The sequence below is a fragment of the Typopeltis vanoorti genome, chromosome 10 (genome assembly GCF_054136105.1).
Source record: "Typopeltis vanoorti isolate ZY-2024b chromosome 10, IOZ_Tvanoo_1.0, whole genome shotgun sequence".
Lineage (NCBI taxonomy): Eukaryota > Metazoa > Arthropoda > Arachnida > Uropygi > Thelyphonidae > Typopeltis > Typopeltis vanoorti.
In genome coordinates, this window is record NC_143558.1 from 100,137,882 (window position 1) to 100,162,568 (window position 24,687).

The following is a 24,687-nucleotide window of genomic DNA, read 5'->3' on the forward strand; positions in this document are numbered from 1 at the left end:
ATAAGTGTGATATATAATTATATATGGTATGTAAATAGAATTAACTGTATATTTAAAAAAAAAAAAAAAAAGCTGAATTATACCTCAATTGATGTAATAGAGAAAATAATGTGTCTGTAACTAAAAGATGAGATTCCCTGTTTATAAGTAAATGAAGTTAAGGCATTTTAAGAGAACAGTAATGTAACAACTACATTATAACATGATGATATAATATAAAATGAAACTTCTATTGAAGTAATGGTATAACAAATGTATATATTGTATATAGAATTCATTATGATGTAAATAATTGCAAAAGTTTATAATAAAGTTTTAAAAAAAAAAAAAAAAAAAAAAAAAAAAAAATAGCGCAATTGGAAGAACGACGGTATGTTGCGCCCTTCGATTGGAAAAGACCTAAGTTCGATTCCCGTCATGACGGGAGAAATCTTTATATGGACTTTTCAATCGATGGTGAGTTAGCCGATCTCATATGGAGGTAGCAGGGTTTTTTCTCCTGGAAACTTGGGTTTTTCATCCCGCATATAGACAAATCGGCCCTTCAGAACATTTTTTGTCTGTTAATTGCTCACACGCAATTTACGGACAAAAAATACTAGTTGTTGTGTTGGTGGGTGATAGATGGCGTTAATGTGGAAGATTGGTAGTAGTGGTTCGGTATAGTGGTGGAGAGGAAGAGTTGTGCAGTAGGTGTCCTCCCGCGGTGAGTCTTCGTATTCCTTGGAGGTGTCACGAATAATAATAATAATAATAATAATAACAACAACAACTCAGGCCACATAAGCAACCTCGTATTTGTGCATTCATTTATTTTTATTTTATTTATTTTTTCCCAGCTTAATGGAAACGCGAAGTTCAATTTGCAGTCAATGTCAACCAGCTCATGTCAATTGAAACTGATAATCTGATTTGATTTGATTTCTTAGGAAAAGAGCACCATGTAGCTTTTGCTCTAAAATTAATAAAAATAATACATAAACTTCTTGTTAAAATTGTGTTACCCTATGAAGTGCTCACTGCATTATGCAGTAGCGACCTCACACGCGCAGCAATCCTAATAGTCCTGAATTAGAATATGCGTAATATAATCCATTCAATGTAATAACGTGGTTGGTCTTGTTGCTGTATAGTGAGATCTAATATTGTGTTGTCAAATCCTGTTAGGGAAGTGGATCACCTTTGAAATGGTTCTTAAGATTAAAATAACCTACTGGTGAGCAAAATATTTATTTTATTTTATTTACTTTTTAGAAATATTCTCTGAATAGACATATCTCTACATTCGCGGGCTATTCCGAACTTGCGAATTAGTTGAATCTGAGGTTAGACGATTGCTCTTCGGGATGAACAAAGTAGATCAAACTAATTTAAGGAGTCGGTGACGTAATACCGTGATATCAGCAATGCCATCCCTTCTGTACTAGATAATACAGTGACTCATTGTATTATCAAGCATTGATGACATATAATCCTGCAAAAGCTTGCCGTTGACAAATGAACAGCTGCTAATTTTATTGTTTAAAGAGCTGGCGTGTCTTTACACTGAAGGACAAATGTAGGCAATAGTGAAAAAGCAAAACAAATCATAGCTGGTGGCTAAGAAATTAGTAGCCTCCAGTCTCCGATTTGGAAGTTGCAACTGGCTACGAACAAGGTTTCATCTACTGTTGCTGTAGAATCTGCCAACACTTTGTAAATTGTGAAACGATGAGTGAATGATTTAAATGCATAGCATATAAAATCGGATCTTTTTTTATTACCTTTTTTTTTATTAATGGATTCAAAGCACTAACCAACGCGCGCTCTCTCTCTCTCCAGGGTCACGCCAAGGGTATTTGCTGCCTGGGTGCAAATTTTTATCGGCCACCCCTAATACTACATTGTATAATCCAAAATAGATATTAGCTACATAAAATGCCGCCCTATCAATGTTGCCACTCACTCTCTCTCGATTTCGTACGATGAAACTTACTATTAATCAGTATGGAAATCAGTGTAGGCAGTCCAAAAAAGTGTTTTTCATAATAGCATTGTTGTAATAGTGACATTCAGTGCTGTATGATATAAATCTGCAATTAATTAAAATGATCTAATTGAAATCACTTGACAAATAGTGATAATTAAAAATGGTATATTTTATCATTCTTTTCATCTGATTTCCTTTCATTCTTCCAGAAGAGCTTAGTGATTGTTGGGCAATTTGGCCTTGTTGCAATCAGGGCTCTGTGCAGATCAGTCAGGTACTTCAACACTCATCTTATCAAGCCATTCTTGATAGACCTCACTTTTCGAATGCGGGCATTGTCATTTTGATACAGCAAAGGGCCTTCACTGAACTATTGCCATAAAGATGGAAGCATATGATTGGCTATAATGTCATCGTAGGACACAGCATTAGCCTCTCTACCAGCCATGGTGAATGAAATAGTGATACCAAATTGCACTTCTTATCCATGTTATTCAATATGTGTTACAGAATCATATCCAGATTTTGCTGGACATCTATAGACGTTGTGGCTGGTTGGGGTGTTAAGATTACCTATCACTGGAACTAGGGTGCCCAGCCCAAATCATGAAAAATGGTCCCAGACTGCAATGCCTCTTTGATCAAACTTCATAGTTGCCACAACACATTCAGGCAGGTAGCCTTCTCCTGGCATTTACCATATAACCTGTCCATTGAACCAAATGGCAAAGTTTCATTCATCACTCCAGGAAACACATTTCCTCTGATCCAGAAGCCAATGGCAGTAAGCTCACCACTCACTTTGAAACTTGGCATTTCCATTGCCAACATTAAGCTTGTGTGTTGCTGTGCAGCTATGGAAACCCATGTTCTTCAGCTCCTGTGAACATTTGTGGTGCTGGTGTTGCTTGCAGAAGCATTTGTTTGAATGAGCAGGAAATATAATAGGAATGAAGTAAATGTCAGTAACAGAATTGAATTTAGATGTGTCTTGAGGGAATGCTCTATGGAATTAATGGCACCTATAGCGTACATGTTTAACATGAGTTTTGCAACAGGACAAATCTCAAAGGAATGGAAGGTGGAAAAAAATTGTTTCACTTTGCAGAGGAGGTAAGACTGAGGCTATAAATTATAGGCCAATCTGTGTGTATCTAGGATTGTTAAGATGTTAGAAAAGTTAATAGTTAGTGAGGACTGAGATTCGGAAGCAGGTTGATAACAGCAGTATTCTTTACGACGTCAGAATGGGTTAGTTAGGCCAGGTTATGTTTCAGTAATCTGCTCACATATCACAATAGGGTGGCAAATTCACTCGATAAAGTTTATGCATATATGGTGTTCTTGTTCTTTGATTTTTCAAAGGCCTTTAATAGACTGCCACATGATCAGCTAGTAGCTAAATTGCAACAGATGGGATTAGATAACAAACTAGTGAATCGGATATCTGACTGGCTGTCAAACAGGTATCATCAGGTTGTGTATAGAGGAAGTTCACTAGTGGAGTGCCACAGGATCTGTTTTGGGATCATTCTTTGTTTAACTTGTATGTTAACCCCCCAGCCGGCCAGGACGTTTATAGATGTCCAGCTAAATCTGGATACAATTCTGTAACACCTATTAAATAACGAGGATAAGAAGTACATTTTGGTCTCACTATTTATCCGCATTGGCCTGTAGGGATGTTAATGATTAATGATATTGGGACCAACTTAACTAGAGATGTGCAGCTGTGTGGCTGATGATGGTACGTTGGGAAGAGTTATGAGAAGTAGAACAGATGTTGTGGTCTTGCAGGAGGATCTGGATAGACTATGTGAGTGGGTAGGTCTTGAAATTTGGTGGGCAAAGTTGGATGCAGAGTATACATTTAATGGAAAAATTTTGAAGGAGGAGTAATAGTGGATAGATACTTGAAATTTAGGTTACATTGCTAAAATTGTAATAATATCTCAATGGATTATGTCAATAATCAGGACGATATTGACATGCAGAAGCAAAGAGGTTATGATTCCTTTGTATAAAGCTTTGATAACACCACATTTGAGCTACTGTGTGCAGATTTGGTTACCTGGTTTTCAAGGGAATGAAGATGTATTGGAGAAGATCCAGAGAAGGTTTAAGTTACTATGATATTTATGGAATGTTGAATATAAGGATATAGGCATTTCCCTAATCAACTGTAACATCATTTATAGTTGATTGGGGCAGCTGCAGGAGGACAGAAATTTCCCAAACTGAATTGTTTCAAAAGGTACTATTACAGGTGGTATCTTGTGATAGTACTATGTTGAAAGTCACTGCATTCTTAGTATAGTCATTTATTCTTAATGTTTGTCTATGAAGAAAGATTACGTGACTGTGCTTTCTTTTATACCTGTATCAATCACAATTTTGGTTTATATTGCCATATTCACTACTGTGAAGGGGAGTCTGGATATTTTTGATCAGATAGTGTACATTTTCTAGACATATAATAACATAGAAAATAACCAATGAGATCCATTATTCTCACTTCTTATTTTCTTTATTCTTTTCTACTTATAGAAAAGTTACACACATACACAAAAAAACACACAGTGGAAGGTATTTCCCTAAGGAATCAAACCATCATCCAACCCAGCTGTATGGCATCCTCAAAACACTTACAGAGCCAGGGCTAATAATACAATTCTTGCCATAGAACTCAGTTATCCTTGCCATGCCTGGTATGCAGGATTACAACAAATTCTTGCCATACCCCCCCCCCTTTATCTGGGGTAAACATCTGAAAAGTAGCTAAAGTTCTACATAAATATGATCTCTATGCTTGCTTTCATTTTACACATTTAACCAGCATTGTTCATCCTGTTACATCAACCTATTGGTTGGTGGGTAGCATGGACTGGTGATAGTGGTCTCCTGTTTGTGCTTTTAGTTTGACTGTTTGGTAACTTCATCCATTTTTTGATGTCACTAACATACTGGGTTCTTGGTCTCTTATTCTTTCTACTAGTTCTTCCCCCATCATTCCCTCACTGAAATTTGTAGTCTAGTCAGAGTGTCTTAATAGGCACTGTATCATGTTATTTCCTTCTTTTTTTTGTAATGTATGTAATATGTCGCTTTTTTCTTCGCCTTTCTGCAACACTCCAGACAAAGCATTTAATAAAGTGTTTTTTGTTCTCAGTGACACACTCTTTGATGTTAATAGTATTTTTTTTTTTGTTAATTATTATTATTATTATCATCCTAAGACTCCATCTAGGAGTCTTATGATAAGGATAAAAAGGACTTCCCATGCTCATTTAGGAGGTCCCTTTTATCATACCCATAACTCATACTGCACCTTAAAGGCATTCAAATTATCTGCAAACACATGTGTGTTTGCAGATAATTTGAATGTTGCAAAAAGAATGTAGTGTTACAGAAAGGCAGAAGATAAAAGCGACATATTATATACTTTAAACTATCAGGCAATGCATTCTAATCATTCACAACTATCCATGCAGATGCAGAAAAACCTGCTTCTTACTACCTTGCTCACGCCCTCCTTATATAGCTTCTAGGATGACCTCTTGTTCTCCCCCAGTCTTCCACCATTTTTTGATAAACCTCTTCAACATTAATCCTATAACAATCCCTTACTAACTTGTACATCTTTATCATATTACTCCTCTTCCTCCTATCTACTAGACTCTGCAAATTACATCATCTCAACCTTTCTTTATATTCAACATTCAGAGATCAGAAACTATTTTGGTCAATCACCTCTGGACCCTCTCCAACATCTCTTCATCCTTTTGAAAACTAGCTGACTAAATCTGTGCTAAGTAGTCCTATGTGGCATAATCAGAGCCTTATACAATGGAACTAGAATCTTCTTATTTCTATAAGTCAGTGTCCTCCTCATCATTCTCAGAATTCATTGTGCTATCCTCACAATTTTGACAATATATCTAAATTTCAGATCCTTATCCACCATCACCTCAAGATCTTTTATTTTCTCTACCTCCACCAACATATCCCCATCAAGAGTAAATTCTACATCCTATCTTTGTTTTCCAAATTTTAAAATCTTACATTTCACAACATTGAACTGGCATCACTACTCAAAGTATTTTTGTAAGGTGCCACAGCATCTGCTCTACTCCTCATAGTTCGTCCCAACTTTGCATCATCTGCAAACAGCTGTATATCCCCATTCAGATATCGTTAACATCCAGATTAAACAGCAGTGGCCCTAAAACAGACCCCGGAGGCACACTACTAGTGACTTTGCTCTTCCATACGTAACTTGTTGATACCCATTAGACAGTTAATATCCAATCCGGTGCACTAGTCTAACAGTCAACACCATCTGCTCTAGTTTGACTATCAACTTATCGTGTGGTAATCTATCAAAAACATCTTTGCAAATTCCAAGTATACTGCTGTGTATCCTTCTTCCACATCCAGTGCTGCTGTCACCTCATTGTAATAAGTAAGTAGATTACTAAAACATGACCTCCCTTTAGCAAATCTGTGCTGTCGATCAAAGATGATACCATTGTTGTCAGCCCAATTCTGGATTCTGATTCTCACCAGTCTTTCCAACAAACCACAACACCTGGCACACACAGATTAGCCTATAATTTGGTGTTTGAATTCTGTCACCTCCTTTTTTGCCTTCCTTCTACTCCTTTGGAACTTGATCCCCTGTAAGACTCATATTAAACAAATATGTCAAGGTAGATGTCAACTCCTTGGTACATTCCTTCAAAATATGTGGTGATGTATCAAGTCTCACAGCCTTATTAATATCAGGTTTGCTTAATTTTCCATATACCTCTTTCCCACTCATAGTCAGTCTCTCCTCCTCATCCACTTCTCTGAAACTCTCCGTGATGTCACATTCACAAGGATGAAAGATCTTCATGAACTGCTGATTAAACATCCTTGTACCATTTTCTCAGTGCCATCTTATCATAATTGTTCTTATTTTTGCTGACATATCGAAAGAACTCCCTGGAATTTTTTTTTTTTTTTTTGGGTTTATTAACTAACTGTTGCTTATACTGAACTTTTGCTAACCAAGTTACCCTCCTTGCCTGTTTTTGAATATCACTCAAGCAGCATTGATCTCCTTTCCACCCAACTCCTCATTCCATGCTACTGCTCCAAGCTGTTTCCTGAGTTTCTCATAATCAGCAGTCTTGTAGTTCCACATATACCCTTTTCTCACAGAGGTCCTCACACTGCTGGCAACCACCCAGGTAATCACTTCATGATCACTCTCACCAACTGGAGGGTGATTTAACACTTCATTTATAACATCCTTTGATGAGATGATCAAATTCGAGACCCTCAATCCTCGTGTGCCCTCTGTTACATGATGCCTGAGGTAGTTGTCCCTCAAAAACTCAAACTCATTATCTTTACTTTTAGTTGCTATCTTGTCATCCCAATCTATATTGCTGTGATTAAAATCACCTATAATAATCACCCTTTTCTCGTTTGCTTGGCTAATTTGCTTATATATTTCGTTTTCACTACCCTCCATAGTACCAGGTCTATAGCAACATTTAACAAAGTATTTTATTCTGTTCACCTCTATATCACACCATACTGCCTCAAAACCATTACCACTATTTCCCTTTGCATCTTTGCCTTGTTCAGACATAACTCTTTTTCAATCATCAATTGCACTCCACCTCCCTTTTTACCTTTTCTATCCTCACCAACTACATCACACCCTTCCAATGGTATTCCTTTCAGAATATCATCTTCATCCAACCATGTCTCACTTATTCCAACAATTTTTTGGGTGAACATTCTCAATCAGTGCAACCATTTCATTTCCCTATTTTTTGATACTTCTAGCATTCGTATAAACATAACAGCTCATTCCTGGATCAATAACAAGTTTCACTGATACCACTTATTAGATGTAACTTTTCCATACTTTCCTTAAACCATTTCTTTTTCTCCTTATTCATCCCAGAAGCTCTCTTAAACTTCAGCTATTTTCTCTATATTCCAGGTCATCTCTTTCTCTTTTTGATGAGAGGATGTGAATGCTACTCACACATTCACATCCTCTTGGAGCATCAACCTTTCTCATGCTGTGTTTCCCTGTCTACCCTGAGTTTCCCCATTTCTCTGTTTGTCTTGCACACTTATTCTCTCATTCTCTACACTCATGCTTCCCACTTTATTCATAAATGCCACTTCATTCTCTCATTCCTTACTCTCTTGCTCTTTTATGTCTTTTTTGCTTGTGCTATTCTTGTTCTCACATCTTTTCCACTTCTACTATATGATGTTATTAGGTTTTGTAGGCAGGTAAATTCTTTTACTTGAATTAACCTTTTCCCACTATGTGCCATTTATGATTTGCTTGCCATCCCTGGTACTTTTCGTTACTTTTGTTTTTTTTTTCTCATTGATTTTCATTTTGCATCTTTTGTTTAGTTTATTCATCTCCAGTGATTCCATGTAGTTATTTCATTTTCTGCTGTACTATGTCATCTGCAAATCTTATTGTATTATAAAGCCTGCCATTGATCTTTATTCCTCTATTGATGTTTTCTTTGAATACCTTCAGAGCCTTTTCGATGTAAATATTAAAAAGTAATGGCAAGAGTCCACACCCTTGTCTAACGCTCTTTCTTATTTTAGCTTCTTTCTCTTATTTTCCTATGACTGCAGTTTGATTTTTCATATAGTTCATAAATTAGTCTTCTAATTTATGAATTAGAAGACTAATTTATGAACTATATTATGAACTAATTTATTCATAACTATATTATATTTATATAGTTCATAACATTATTATGAACTAATAATGAATGCTATGAGTATGGGTGTGTTTATTCAAAGTGTTTTTTGTATGATCATTCAGAGAGTTAGTATAGTTTCTTTTGTCCCTTTATTTCTTCTGGAGCCAAATTAGTTATCGAGTGAATTGTTCTGTTTTTCTTTCAGTATGGCAATAGATAATTCCAGTTAGGATTTTAAGACTGTGGGGTAGTAGGCATAACATTTGGTGTTCTTTGCATGCTTGTGCTCTGGCTATTTTTAAAATTGCTGACATAATGCTTTTCTCAAAATCTGTTGAGATTTCTCCAGTTGTGTGCATTTGATTGATCATTTTTGTTTCTTTGCCTTAAAATTTCCCCTGAATTTGGTCTATTTCTAGTGCTTTAGACTCTTTCAGTTCTTTAAGAGCCTTAACAAATTTCTGACTTTTAGAGAAGTGGACTTTTCTTATCTTCCTCTTACTTTCTTTTTTTCCTCTAATAGTGATTTGTCTAATTTCTCTCTTCTATAAACTACTTCAATGTCATCTTCAGTTAGTACTTTTCCATCCTTACTCTTGATCGTACTCAGGTGTATCTTTTCTTTGAATTGTGTTTGTATATTGTTGCATTCCCTTTTAGTGTTACCTCTAATCATGTCTATATCGATTGCCTTGCATACTTGTTCAGTCCATTTTTCTTTTGCTTTCTTTTTTTCTTTGTTCAGTCTATTTTTCTTTTTACTTTCTTGGCTGCTCTGTTTACCATGTTTCTATATTTTTTTATAGTCTCCTTGGTTTTTGGCATTTTTGTGCTTTCTTCCTTGTGTCATTAGCTCTAATATTTATTCATTGATCAGTGGCTTATACTGTATTTTTTTATTCTTTTGCAAAATGTTTTTCTGCAGCCTTATTTATTTCTCTCATTGGAGATTCTCACTTTTCATGTGGCTTCTGGGAATTTATTTATTTGTCTATTTCTTCTCTAAAGTCTTTGTGGGCATTTGGATCATTTTTTATTTTTATTTTAGATATATTCCATTTTTTGTATGGTTTATTTATGCATGATTTCTTCAAATCATAAATGACTGTCATGATGCTGCATATGTTATCCTGTTAAACAATATAAAGGTTATCCTGGAGCAGATATGCTCCAGGATATTTTTACCTAATTAAAATATTTTTTTGGATGATTACCTAGTGTAATTGATATTGTTCTATGTTGCCTGGTGCAATCCATGCATATCTTCTTTTTGGTTGTTCAGATAGTGTATATACTTATAGTTAGGTTGTGTCTTTTGCAGCATTCAGTGAATCTTTCTCCTCTGTCATTCTGTTTGCAAAGTCGAAATTTACCAATAATCTTTCCCCCTTCTCCCTTTGCAGTGTATAAGGGTGCCTACAACTTAGCCTACTTTGGACAGACCAGTAAATCTGTTAACTTCTGCCTTGAACATAAAACTACATTGACATTTATCTGTATGTATACCAAGACTAGCATGATCTGGATGCTCCATCTCACAGAATTAAATGAAAAAAGACAGTGCACTACATAGAAATTGCTATAATTCTGAGAGACTATTTTTAAAATCAACATTTGCTATAAAGAACTCTCCATACCTCAAAATGAGTATGGCTGCATTAATTGGATCATTATCTTATAATTAAATAACTGTACATGTAAAATTATATAATGAAATAAAGAATTTAATGTAAACCACTAATATTTCATGATGAGTATCTCATCACATCATCAGAATGAAAACACAGCAAGAACTGAGGCTACAATTGAAGCAAAAAAGAACTGAACAAATGCTAGAAAATGCTTCTGTTCTGCCACTCTCCTGCCAGTCATGTGACACTATTAGGACTGTGGGAACTGAGAACTTGTAATTAACACAATTGTAAACAGACATATCCTAAAGACAAAGGAGACCAAAGCTCATTATACAATGTAAATGTATGGCACAGAGCAGGCTTAACAAGAAAATTACTAAATTTATCACTAACATAACTTGGTGAAGAACAAGCTGAATTCAGGCCAAATAGAGGCTGTCAGGACCAGATCTTCACTTTACGACAGATAGTGGAGAAATCATGGGAATATAACAAAGATCTGTATTTAAGTTTTGTCGATTTGGAAAAGGAATATGACAAGGTGCCAAGAGAGAAACTATTCAGTTATATGGTGTCAATGGGGCATTATATCAAGCAATACTTAGTCTTTATTTGAGTTGTAAGTCAGCAGTTAGAATTGAAGGAAGTACAGGAAGGTGGTTTATTGTTAAATCTCGTGTTAGACGTGGATGTACATTATCTCCTCTGTTATTCATTATCTATATGGATCACATTATGAAGGAAAGTGTTATTAAACCTGATATCAAAATTGGAGGTGTTAATCTCAGCTCTTTGCTTTATGCAGATGATGTTATATTTCTAAATAAATCCGCTACAAGTCTGCAAGATTCTCTGGCTAAAGTGAATAACTGTTGTAATAGATATGGTATGAAGGTCAGCATTAAAAAGAGAAAGACAATGAAAATAAGCAGAAGCATTGAAAATATCAACTGTATTATGAATGGAGAACCTATAGAACAAGTGAAATATTTCATCCATCCACCCTCCATGCAAAGAACCTGCTTCTCACTCCTTTGCTCACAACCTCCTTATACAGTTTCCAGCAATGGCCCCTTCTTCTACTCCCCTCTCCCATTCTATGAAAAATCTCTTCCATGTCTATCTGATAACAACCCCTGCTTATATGTCTCAGTCATATCCCCCCCCTCTTCCTCCTATTCACGAGGCTCTGCAACTGATGCTCTCTCAATCTGTCCTCATTATCCACATTCCAAAGACCACTAACTACCTTTGTGAATCTTCTTTGTACCCTTTTCAACATATCCTCGTCACCACGAAAACCTGGTGACCAAATCTATGCACAATAATCCATATGAGGCCTGATGAAGGCCTTATACAATGGAATCATAACCTCTCTATTTCTGCATGTCTGGTTCTCCGCATCATTGCCATTATTCGACGTGATGTCTTCAGAACTTGTGCAATGTGGCTCCTGAATTTCAGGTCTCCTTGCCCACCATCACTCCTAGATCTCTCATCTTCTCTACTTCTGTTAAAGTTTCCTCACCAAGTGTATACTTTGCATTCCATTGTTTCTTACCAAATCTCTAAACCTTACACTTGGCAACATTTACCTGCCCATTCATGCAATCTATTAAAGTCCTCTTGTAAGGCATTAACACCAGCCTGACTGCATTGCTCTCCCCAGTTTTGCATCATTTACAAACAGCTGGATGTCACTAGTTAAACTCAACCCAATATCATTAACATAATTATAATTCACATTACATAATTATAATTCACTTCCTGTTTAACTTAAGTCTCAGGATCCATTCACAAGCTCCATTCATACACATTCGCACTGAGATTCTGCAGTATCCTGAGAATTTCAAGTTCATCAACCTCTATTCCAGCATCAATTCCGTTATCTTTGCTTGAGTGTGATAAATCCCTTGCAGAGTGATCACTCAGTAACTGAACTGTTTTGTTTGCTTCTGTTACCTCCCTGTGACTAACACTCAGTAAAGTCATCCTCACAGTCATTTTTACTTTTGCTCAAAAGAACCTTCCTTTTACTGAAAGAGTTGTATCTTGTGATTACTACGAAGGCTATGATCTATGAATCACTGAGTGATTAGAGGAGCTGCAAAGAGCAATATCCCTAGAGGTTACAGGATAGAATATATTCCAGGTTGAAATAGTGATAGCAACAACCTCTATCATGGAAAAAAAAAAGACCAGGTGGTAGCTAAGGATCTCCTGCACTCCTTGGATAATGTAAGAAGAAAGAAATGGATTGAGACAGTTGAAAATATTAATTTTACACATTCAAGTAGACAAGCATAGTCCTTGTTGCAAAATTGGATCCTAGTGAAACAGCATTCAAGAGACAGCAATCTATTGATGTCGAAGAGAAGGCAAACATAAATTGTGACTTTTAAACCCCCTTACACTTTAAGGGGGTTTAAAAGGATGTCTTTAACTTCACAACTGTTGAAATTAAAGACATCCTTAAAACCAAATCCTACCCAAAATGCTTTAAAATGGCAAAGCTGCTAGACAAGATGGAATTTTTACAGACTTTCTTAAAAATTGTGGCAAGAATGTCATAAAATGGTTAACTAATCTATATAATAACATCTTGGTTTTAGGATATCTTCTGTCTCTCTCTTTAAAAGAATGAAAATAATAAACATTCTAAAACAGCAAAGATCCATCATTAGGAGCTAGCTGACCCATAGCTCTTTTGAATGTTACTCTTAAACTTGTGGAAATGATTATATACAGCAGAATATCTCCCATCATAAACAACCTAATACCTACTAAGCAAGCAGGCTTCCGACCAGGAAGAGGATGTTGTGAACAAGTACTGGCTCTTACATCAATAATTGAGAATAGTTTTGAGAGACATCTGAAATCTATTGCTGTATGGAGAAAGGGCCCATTATTTAAATTTCTGAAGATAATTCCATGTTGAAGATTTGGCAACTGTTGCCTCCGTAGCGCAATTGGAAGAACAGTAGAACATTGCACCCTTCGATTGGAAAAGACCTGGGTTCAATTCTTGTCATAATGAGGGGAATCCTTATATGGGCTTTTTCAATTGAAGGTGAGTTAGCTGATCTCATACAGAGGTAGCAGGGTTTTTCACCCCACATACAGAAAATCGGACTTCAGAATACATTCAATTTCCAGACAAAAAAAAAAAAAAAATCTGTTGATGGTGATGATGGATGGTAGATGCCATTGATGACAGTAGTAGTATCGTAGTATGAAAATTAAGTAGTAGGTGATGTATTTAGCGAGACAGAGTAGAGTGCCCTCCTGCGATGAGTCTTTGGACACTCCCTGGAGATGTCGTAAAATAATAAACTTATTGAAAAGTATGCTTAATAACAGATGGATACAGGTATTTGAGGCAATTCTAAAAGTTGATCATGCAAGCTAATAATGGACTCCCTCAAGGCTCTGTACTATCTTCATTGTTGTTTAATTTATATATTTATGATCTCTCTCTCTCAAACCAGTTCAAGGAAATTTGCTTATGCAGATGAACCTTGCAATAATCACACAAAGCTCTAAGTTTAATGAAACTGAAAAAATAATTACAAATGATTTGAAAATTCGGGACTCACATTTCAAACAGTGGCATCTAAACCCAAACCTATCAAAAACCAAAGTATCTACCTTCTATCTTAATAACCATCAGGCTGATTTCAAACCTACTGTCTTTTTCAGAGATACATTACTGAACTTTAGTATACCTAATTATCTAGGTGTTAACCTAGATTGAACACTCGCCTTCAAAGAACACCTAGTGAAAGTAGCTCAGAAAATAAAAATTCGTAATAACATAATTCAGAAGCTGGCTGGTTCAACTGGGGTACAGATGCTGAAGCCTTACGTCTATCAGCTTTGGCCTTGTTTTTTTCAGCTGCAGAGTACTTCTCCCCCAGTATGGCTCGACAGTGTTCATACTTCTAAGGTGGACATCCAACTTAATCAAACAATGAGAATAATAACAGGAACTATAAGATATACACCAAATTATTGGCTCCCTGTCATCGGTAACATCACCTTCTAACTTGCACAGAAAAGCAGCTCTTGCTAAATTATGGACATATTTAAACCAACAATGTTAACCTACCTATCCATGAAGACATACAAAATCCCACAAGGAGACTGAAATCAAGAAATCCTAGTTGGAGAACAGCAAAGGAATTAATGGGTGAATCTTTCAATTTGACTGATAGATGGAAAGATGAATAGTTCCAACACTATAGCTGTACCAGACCCTACATCTAAACTACCTGGATTTGGACTACCACATAATCTTTGGACAACCTTAAACTACATTAGTACTGGTCATGGTAGATGTAAACATAAACACCATCTACATACATGGAAATGGACTGACTCTCCTGTTTGTGACTGCGGTTGTCATCCTCAAACCATTGCCCATATTTTACTGGCGTGCCTGATATATGCTTTTGAGGCACTATATAAGATATACATAATGTTACGACAGAAGCTATAAACTGGCTTGAAAAATTGAAAATTGCTTTTTAAAACTTTCCTTTATTTGACTTTTAGTTGTCATACATCTGTTACATTGGTGTATTATGCTTCTTGCTATATTTTACCATAATACAACAAATAAATAACTGTGAAGGCAAAATCAGAAAAAGACATATGTACCATGTACTCTTTTTGCCTGTGCTTTTCACTGCTTATAAGCTTGCTGATCTTTTTCTGTGTGTGTGTGTATCCTCCACAGCATTTTGATATTGCTTCCTTCAGGCATCCCTTGACCATCTCTCATGCACTGCTAACATTTCCCTTGTTGATTCTTATGCAAGGCAGTTCTTCAAGCTTCATCCTAAACCATAATCACCTGCCCTATAGTTCAGCAACATATATTCCTTCTTAACTGAAAATTCCACATTTCTTGGAACCTCCATGAGGAAAACTGCATGATCACTCTTCCTAATAAGTGACATTGGGAATAACTTGGTTATGAATAAACTATTTTCCATGACCTTCAATATAATTTCATCTTTTATAGGACTGCCTCTAATTCTGAGTGCATGATGGTAGTTCTGATTTTTGTATCCTTTCAGACATCTTCACCACATGTTTCCTTGATTGAAATGGCATCAATTTTTTTTTTTTTTTTTTTTCCCCAGAGTATGCATGCTATTTCACCTTTTTTTTTTTTTCAGAGTATGCATGCTATTTCACCTTTTTTTTTTTAAATATAATATTTGTATATTATTATTGGAGTACATATGCATATAAATATATAATTTTATTTATTCATGAATATATAATGTATTTATTGTAATTTATTTTTTCTAGTGGTGCATGAGGGTACAAGCCCAAGGTAAGATTACATTATGAAATATAGAAAGGTTGTGCAAGAGAAAATGAAGAATATTTAACATAATAAAATGTTACATCTTTTTAATTACTGTATTCACCAAGTTTTTTTATGCACTTTTTTTTCCATAATCAAATTATCTAGAAACATGGAGACATTTCAGTTCAATAGTAACTGAACAAAATTTGAAGCATTATGCTGTTTTTTTTTTTATATAGGGAACCCATCTGCAGAGGTTGGTCAGCCAAGAGTACCATGGATAGGCTCTCTACTTGCAGATAGAGATGATTTTACCAAAAATTGGCATTAACAGTAATTGGCATTAACATTCTCCTTATACAGTTTCCAGGGATGACTTCTTGTTCTCTTCCTGTCTTCACCCATTCTATGCAAAACCTCCACAACATTAATCTGGTAATAACCTCTTAACAGCTTATATGTCTCGATCATATCCCCCTCTCCTCCTCCTTCTATTCACCAATTTCTGCAAATTGAATTTTGTCAATCTGTCTTCATACTCAACATTCCAGAGACCAGAAACCACCGTAGTCAGTCATCTCTGAACCTTTTCCAAATACATCTTCATCTTTTTGAAATACAGGTGACCAAATGTGCACACAGTAATCCATATGTGGCTTGATCAAAGTCTTATACAAGAGAAAACCATAACATCCTTTCTTCTACAAGTCAGTGCCATCCCCATCATTCCAATTATCTGCTGTGTTGTCTTCACAATTTTAGTAACATGTCCATGAAATTTTAAGTCCTTGTCTACAATCACTTCCAGATCTCTCATCTTCTCTATCTCTTCCAAGATATTTCCACTGATTGTGTACTCTACATCCCATCTCTGCTTCCCACATTTCAAAACCTTACACTTTGCAGCATTGAATTGACATCCTCAGTCATTTAGCCATTCAGCCAGTGTATTCAAATCCTCTTGCAAAGCCACAACATCTACTCTGTGATGGTGGTCTGAAAAGTTCTTGACCTAACAATGAAAAAATGAATTTATAATTTCAAAATTATTTTTATTATTCAACATAATTCTCCAATCTCCAATCCCCCCCCCCCACACACACTCACGCATTCACTTCTGAATCCAGCATCCATATGGTTCATAAAGTGTCTCCCCGTCCACCCTGACTTCCCCTCATTTCCCTGTTTGTGTTGTGCTTCCACTCTCTCATTTATTTCATTCATGATATTCACCTCTCCATTGACAAGTGAGCAAATACCTCTCCCTACTCTCCTTTTTTGCTCTTTCATATCACTTGCACCACCTCGGATCACTTAATTACAGTCATTACCTCTCTTGCCAGTAACAATCTCTCCAGCCAACTCATACCAACATCATTTATATGCAGACCATCTTCTTTACACTTCCATCCGTCCCTCAAATTCATCCCACACATTTCACAAAATGCACTCCTTTCTCCTCACATAACTGTGCTAACATGTCATTCATAATCTTTGCTTGCCTCTTCAATTCATTGCTATCATACCTTAGAAACACAGTGACTACCTTTCCTACTGTTATCTTTTATTCTCCTTAATAATCTCCTTATATCCAATCTGACAATTTCCTTGTTTCCATCCAAATCATTCATTCCTACTACAACCACCAACTCTTTTGCTATTTTATTCCTCATGTCCAGTGCTTTAATCACTCTGCTCATTCTACCACCAGAAAAACAAACCTTATGCACCTTCTCATTCACCACACCTCAAATACTGGAATCTCCATAGAGCCACTCTCAAATCATTCATTACATCTTTTGCATGGTCATATTTTCTTCCACTCTTTTTCACTCTTCCATGTATGTTCATAAGTCTTTTCATTTCATTTTGCATGCACTTTATCTCTTGCCTCATCATCTCTGCTTTCATGTTCGGATCCAATATATCATAACACAAAGATTCATATCTGATATTTTCATGTAGTTTCATATTATGCCTTTGGTTATTTTTGGTTGTGCAACATCTACAGCAGACCTCACACTAATGTTCTGACAAGGATATCCAAGGATAATTAATTGACTCATGTATCTTCTCCTGAATGACATTCTCCAGAATGTCATTCAGGAGAATTTGGAATCTTCTGATCATGTATTTTATGATCATATTATTATTATTATTACATAACACCTCCAGGGAGTCCAAAGACTCATCAAGGGAGGGCACCCACTCTACAACTCTCCATCTCCACCAGCCGCAACTACCTTCATCATCCACACTAACACCATCCACAGCCGACCACCACCACTAGCATTGCCACAAACAAACATCCATGCCTATGGTGGGATTCAAACCCACAGCCTTCTGGCTGGAGAGCAAATATGCTAACCACTCAGGGTTTTTCATAACAGAACAAGTTCATCATTAAAAAAAAAAAAACTTAAAATAATCACTCTCAGTTGGCTCTTCATTGATCCTCAAGTTATTGCTAACACTTTTTACTTTTTGTCAAAATCAAATTGCTCAACTTTTTGTTTTCGGGCCCATTCAGACCCTTTCTTTCTTGATTTTTTGGTTGAGAAACTTCACTTTCATTGTTGGAGAACAGAGAAGCACTTTTGTATGAATCACCAACAATTGCATGATTATCAGTAGTGTTGTCAGCTGCAATTCAGCAGCATTATTCTCAAAATTTTTAACACTGTGAAACATTTAAATCACTAACTTAACCTTGTTTATTTTTCTCTGAATCTCAGTAGTCATAATCTGGCTTTAGTCCAATTAAATATGATCAGTTTCCTTAGCAGTAGTAGCTGTGCAGTTTTGGCAGTTGGCCATCTTGATGTGACCCTTCTGAGGTATGAAAGAAAATTTGGCAGGTTGCTAAGCAATAGCAGCACTTCCCTATCAAAACTCAAAAGCTTATTTCAATTTTTGGTTTTACTACAGTAGTTAAAAGTCGATGAATATATATGTCTTTATCTCTTTGCTTTACTGTAAATATTTATTTACTTAAATATTAACTATATAGGGAATAATGATCAGAGAAAGCTGAGGTGTAGCTATAGTATTCAACATTAGCTAAAAACAGACATTTCAAATGGCAGGCAGTTTGAAGTAGTGATGCATGCAGATTTCAAAATGGAAAATTGAGAGTAATTGGCAATTATAGCTGAAATAAAGGAAAAGTGATTCATGTTAGACATCCAAACAGTAAAGTAGAAAATGAATAGCAGAAATATGTTAAGGAGATTTGGAGAAAGGAACAAAGCTAATAATAATGATGGAAGTACTTGTTAGATGTGTTTTCTGGACATGAACTATTACTATGTTCCAACAAGATGTGCGTAAATTCAGATAGAGAGAGCAAGAGAAGAAATAAATGTCTTTGACTATGATATTGTTGATAGCAGTATAGTCACACTAGTTCAGGATACAAGCGTGTGCAGGGGATTTCAAATAGGAAGCAGTTGTTTCATTTTGAGCAGGATAAAAATGAATAGCATATATTTGAAAAAAAAAATATATATATAGGCAAGTTTTAAAAAGAAACAAAGTTGAGCAGCTTTTAAAGGTGAACAGTAGACTCAAATATATCAAATATTATTGGAGGAAGAAGTTCAAAACATTAACTAGCAAGTAGCTACGAGTCAAATGAAGATGAGTAAGAATAAAGAAAAATATCAAGATGGCAAAATGTTCTGGAGACTATTGAAAAATTTAGAAATGGAAGAAAAATGTCGTAAAAGGAATTAGATGACAAGATGATGTGAAAACTGACAAAAAAAACTAGATGTTTCTGGATTAATTGCTTTCACATGTTGTTAAATAAGTTGTGACAGAACAGTCATAGAAAATATTCAATAAGTATGCAAGTATGAGTGCAGATATTAATATTGTATTTGTAGAAAAAATGTAGAAAAAATACAAGGCCGCTTAGAGTAGATCATAAATAATTTTAATGGAACATGTGTGTTCTAGACATATTTAAATAACTTTCCTGGCTTACACATATAACAAAAAAAATATATAGGTCACATTGGATTGTAGTCCGGCTGAAGGATGATAATTATCAATAATTTTTTTAGTGGTAGTTTTTAACAATGTTAAAAATGACAATTTTTAATAACTGGTAATTTTTAACAGTGTTAATTAAAAATTGTTAGATGAACAGGTCATGTAAGCTCTATGTACAAGACTCCTGACATTACCATCTTCTGTGATGATTAATGGTGGGAGGATGAGTGAATATATCTGCCAGTAAAGCTTGGCTTCCAATAAACTGAAAATTCAAAATGACTTGTGGGATTTCGAATTGTTAAGGCATCCAGTTAAGTAAGCAGTTGAACCATCTATAACTTGAAGCAAAAGGTGTCAGTTGCTTTTCATCTTTCGTCAGATCTTCATGCAAATTTTTCACCTTCTCTCATATAACTATCTCAGACAAAGGCATGTTCTGCTGGTTCTGATGCTGGATTCATATAACCAGCATCCTTTCCATTTTCTTAATTGCATGACATTGAAATTCATGGATGATTTATTGCTCTTGATAAATGTATCAGCATTATCACTGTAGAATCACTCAGTCCTGTGATCCTTTGAATGTCACCCATATGTTCACCTCTATTAAACTGATTCAGAACTTCCAACTTCACCTCTAAACAATGACATTTTCTTCACTTGGTCTTTATTCACATTTTTCTTTTCATTTTTAGTTTCCTTTATTTTTCTCTTGTAAACATCTTACTGAAATCAAGTAAAAGTTATTTCCAGATAAAGACATAAGGACACAAAATGGACACTGAGCTCAGTGGAGAAGGGAAAAGTTGCATGAGAAGCATAGGAAACACTGATAGTCCTTATGTATGGTAATAATGAAACTGTGTATGTGTGAAAATGTAGATATGAAATTGCATATAACAAGTATTATATGCAAAGTGATATGAGTGTTATATTACTTCAGTGTAATCATAGAAATGAAGGAAGTATAGGAAGATGGTTTTACAGGAAAACAGGTATAGACACATGTTATTTCCACTGTTTCTCATTTACCTGGATCACATTATTAAAAAAAAAAAAAGAAAAAAAAAGTGGAATCCATCCTGACACCAAATTGAAGATATTCAACTTGGCTCTTTACTTTATGCAAATGATGTTATGCTCCTGATAAATCCAGTACAGATTCTCAGTAATTAAATTGAATAACTGTAGTAACAAACATGGTATGAGAATCAACAATGAAAAAAAAAAAAAAGACAAGCTATAAAAAATATATCATCTGAAGAACCTGTAGAACGAGTATAATATTTCAACTATATTAAACACAATTATTAGTGAAGGTAAATTAAACAAGGAAATTATTTGTTGTTTTAATCCTACCTAAGCATAAGCAAACAAAGCTTACATGTGAAGTATCTTCAATTATCTCATAATGCAAAAGACTTCCTGTCAGACATATATATTTTGCTGTACATTATGGGAATGATCACTACCCAGATTGGTTTCAACCTTGGAGGTCTCATCAGTGAGAGCTGAACTCAAGAAGAATGTAAAACATAGAATAATATTATTTGTCATTTTTTCATATTCAGTTGTCTTTTTTTTATGGGTTTGGATACCAGGTTATAAGTTTATTGGATTGGTAACTGGCTTTCTATAGATATCAGAGTTGTATGTGGGGGGAGCAGTATCAAGTAGGAAGGTTATAAGTGAAGGTCCACAGGGTTCAGTATTGGGACCATTACTGTTCAGTCTTTGTGTCAGTGATATTATTCCAATTGATATTATCAGTTGTTCTAATGGTTGAATATGCTAGAAAAGTGGGTAAATGAATGGAGTGATCAGTTTAATGGAACTAACTGTAAGGCTTTTAGAAGTAGAGGAAGCAAGGGATCTAGGGGTTGATTATATATAGAAATTTGAGGTTTAGAGAACACATTGCAAAGATTCTAAAGATATTTCAGAAAATTGTGCAATATTGAGGAGGATATTTACCTATGAGAAGTAAAAGGATGATGGCCCATTGTATTGTATAAAGCTTTGATCAGACCACTTCTGGATTATTGTGCTCCAATCAATTTGCTTGGATTTGAAAGGGCTGAAGTAACCTTGGACATAAATGGATAACAAAAATGATATCAGGACTGTAGTTTGTTAATTATGAGGATAGACTGAGGGCATGCAGAGATTTTTTATTTTTGATCCACACACGAAAGGCTACAAGACCTATAGCACATTAGTGTCGTGTGTGGGCAAGAGGAATAGAAGAAAGGAGGAATCTCTTTGCATTTTGCTCGAACAGCTTAGGGTTATAATCTTTAGGTAAGGCAGAGTGGGGGGGGAGGGGGCTGTCCCAAAGGAAAGTAGATGGAATGAAAGAGGAGGCAGCAAAGTTGGTTCAGTGAGTTTCAAGATGGACTGTAAAAGGGTGTTGTTAGTAGTGCCTCTTGTTATAATGATTTTGGAGGAGAGTGGAGGAATAATAGTGGCCAATTCAGTAGAGCACTTTCCATGAAAGTATCTGTAGAAGAGGCAAAAGCAAAAACTGAACATCTGTGAGAAAGGAAATAAAGTGAGTATGTGAGAGAGGGATAATTAATTTGCAGAATTACCCTCTTCTGGATAGAACAGAAATTTTAGAGAGGATTTGGCTTTGTATAGAGTTAACAGTGTGTGAAGTAGTGTCTTTTGCAAAAAAATACACCAAGTTTTTTGGCGGTTGCAGAAGCAATAGTTGAAATGTGGTTGTGCTAGGAAAAAGTCCAAGAAGAGAAATCTGATCTTGTTTGAATATCTCAGTATTGCTGAAGGGAAGTGGGGGGGGGTAGAGACTTTTTCTTGCAAGAGATTGGAAAGAACTGAGTTTTGGTGGCATTGAAGTTTATAAGGTTGTCTTTGCCTCACTAAGATGTAGCTAAGAGATCTGAGTTTAGATCCCTGTCATGGTAGATCTTGAGAATTGTAATATTTGAGCACTACAAGGTTTGTCAAATTGAGTGTATTGTCATCAGCAAAGCTATGGACAGGATTGGAAATCTGTGACAGGCCATCTATGTACAAGAGGAAGAGAGGGTTGGTAAAAGAACAGAATCCTGGGTTATTCCTGCATTGGTGGGGAAATCTGAGGAGAGAAAACTGTCCACTATGACATATACTGAGCGACCAATGAAAAAGTTGGTGATCCATTTGCAGAGTGAGGAAGGTGGACCATAAGATGGCAGTTTGGCGAGTAGGCCCCTGTGCCAAACCCAATCAAATGCCTTTGAAATCTCGAGAGCAACTGCGTGAGTTGCTCCAAATTTCTCCATAGCCTGAGTCCAGAGATGGGTGGTGAAAGCGAGATCAGCTGTAGATCATGAGCGGTAGAATCTGCTGGTCACTGATTAGTTGGTATGTCTCTAGGTGGTTCAAGAGTTGGTTATTGATGACCTTCTTCATAATTTTAGAGTGAACAGAAGTACAGAAGTGAGAGCAATTGGATGGTAGTTCGTTGGTTGAATTTTATCACTTTTCTTTGGGATGGACTGGATGTGGACCTGTTTCCATGTTGTAGAGTAGATTGAAGAGACGATATAGGATAGGTGTTAGTTCTGGGGCACAGTTTTTTAACACAATAGGTGGGGTACCATCAGGACCAGATGCCTCATTTGTGTTCAGATTATTAAGGATTTTTTGGATTTCTTTTTGTCAAAAGACTATGGGAGACATGAAGGAGGCCATTCTTGGTGGAGTGGAAGGAACTTTGACCAGGTCATTCATGCAGAAATTGGAAGAGAAGAGTGATGTCAGTAAGTTGGCATTGTAGTTACTTCACATTGATGAGGTAACTACAGTGCCATTGGGATGTGAGAGTAGTGGAAATCTGTTTGGGCAGAAGTTGTGCACAATAAATAGCCTTGGCAAGGGACAAGAAGAAGCGATGCCATTTGGGCAGGAGGCAAGTTTGCAGCATTTAGCCCTTTCAAAGTCTGACTTGGTGATGATTCTTTTGCAACTGTTGCAAGCTGTAGTATATGCAGAGTGGGAAGCTGGAGTTTTAGTCTTGAACCATCCATTGTAAGCAGAGTGTTAGATATTGAAAGAAGAACTTATGGACAAGTTATTCATTCAAGATCTAACATGTAAGCTTTACAAAATTACAAAGAAATTTGCATAATACCTGCTTACCAGCAGAAGGTGAGAAACACTTAAGTTGTTGTATATGAAAGTATGTATTAGTATGAGTAATATATTGGAATTTATTTATTGTAAAACGGAAAGCTAAAAATCAAGAATAATGTCAGATTAACATTTCATGTAAAGGAATAATGACTTAATTTATGTATTATCAAGCTATCATAAAATTGTAATTCGCTAGGTAAGAAATGAGTAATAGGATCACCGGTCACGTCTAACTCCCAAATACCTGTCCTAATGCCAAAGGCTGTAGCTTATGGGGGAGGCTGATGTAAGCGCTTTTCCTCGAAAACAACACCTAATAGCAAGGAGAGAAAGCAAGGGGATCAACCTAAGGGAGATGTGAGATATGGATCGTGTGAAAAACAATACAGAAAAGAGGGTGCTGAGAAAAAGTATTTAAGGCAATACGCACCAAGCTCAAGGCTTTTTTCCTGTTTTCTTTGGGGATTTTGGAGATTGAGGACTCTCGACGAGTGATCGGAGATAGGACAAGCCGAGGGTGCAATGTCGACGACAGCCAGCCGTATTCAATGACCTGCGCTGAGAAGTATTCCGTGGAAATCCATACGAGAATCAACAGTTCATGCAGAAAGTGCCAAACGCTGAACGACCCACCTGAGCGAGCAGAGAAAGCGCATAGCAACAGCCATTTCTTGATTTGTGTCTGGTAGCAGAGAACGGAACAACTCAATCACAAGACGAAGGATGACCCGAGCAACATGTGGCCGCTAATAGACCTTCGGATGGACTTGGTAAAGTAAAGATTCTTTTGTTTTATATCTTGAGATTGTTTGAAGGTAGAATTTGTGTCTTGATAAAGCAAGACAGAGGACATTTTAGAGAACTTTGATAGTATAGAGTAACTAA

At 36.0% G+C, this 24,687-nt stretch overlaps 1 long non-coding RNA gene across 1 annotated transcript in view; it reads left to right on the top strand.

Moving 5' to 3' along the window:
- Positions 1-1,060: 1,060 nt before the first annotated feature.
- The window catches only part of LOC150102629 (uncharacterized), an 86,225-nt gene continuing 62,598 nt past the window's right edge, over positions 1,061-24,687 (top strand). The window contains exons 1-2 of the long non-coding RNA XR_016548946.1: positions 1,061-1,216; positions 15,663-15,687. This is a non-coding gene — a long non-coding RNA (uncharacterized LOC150102629). The remainder of the gene's footprint in view (positions 1,217-15,662; positions 15,688-24,687) is intronic.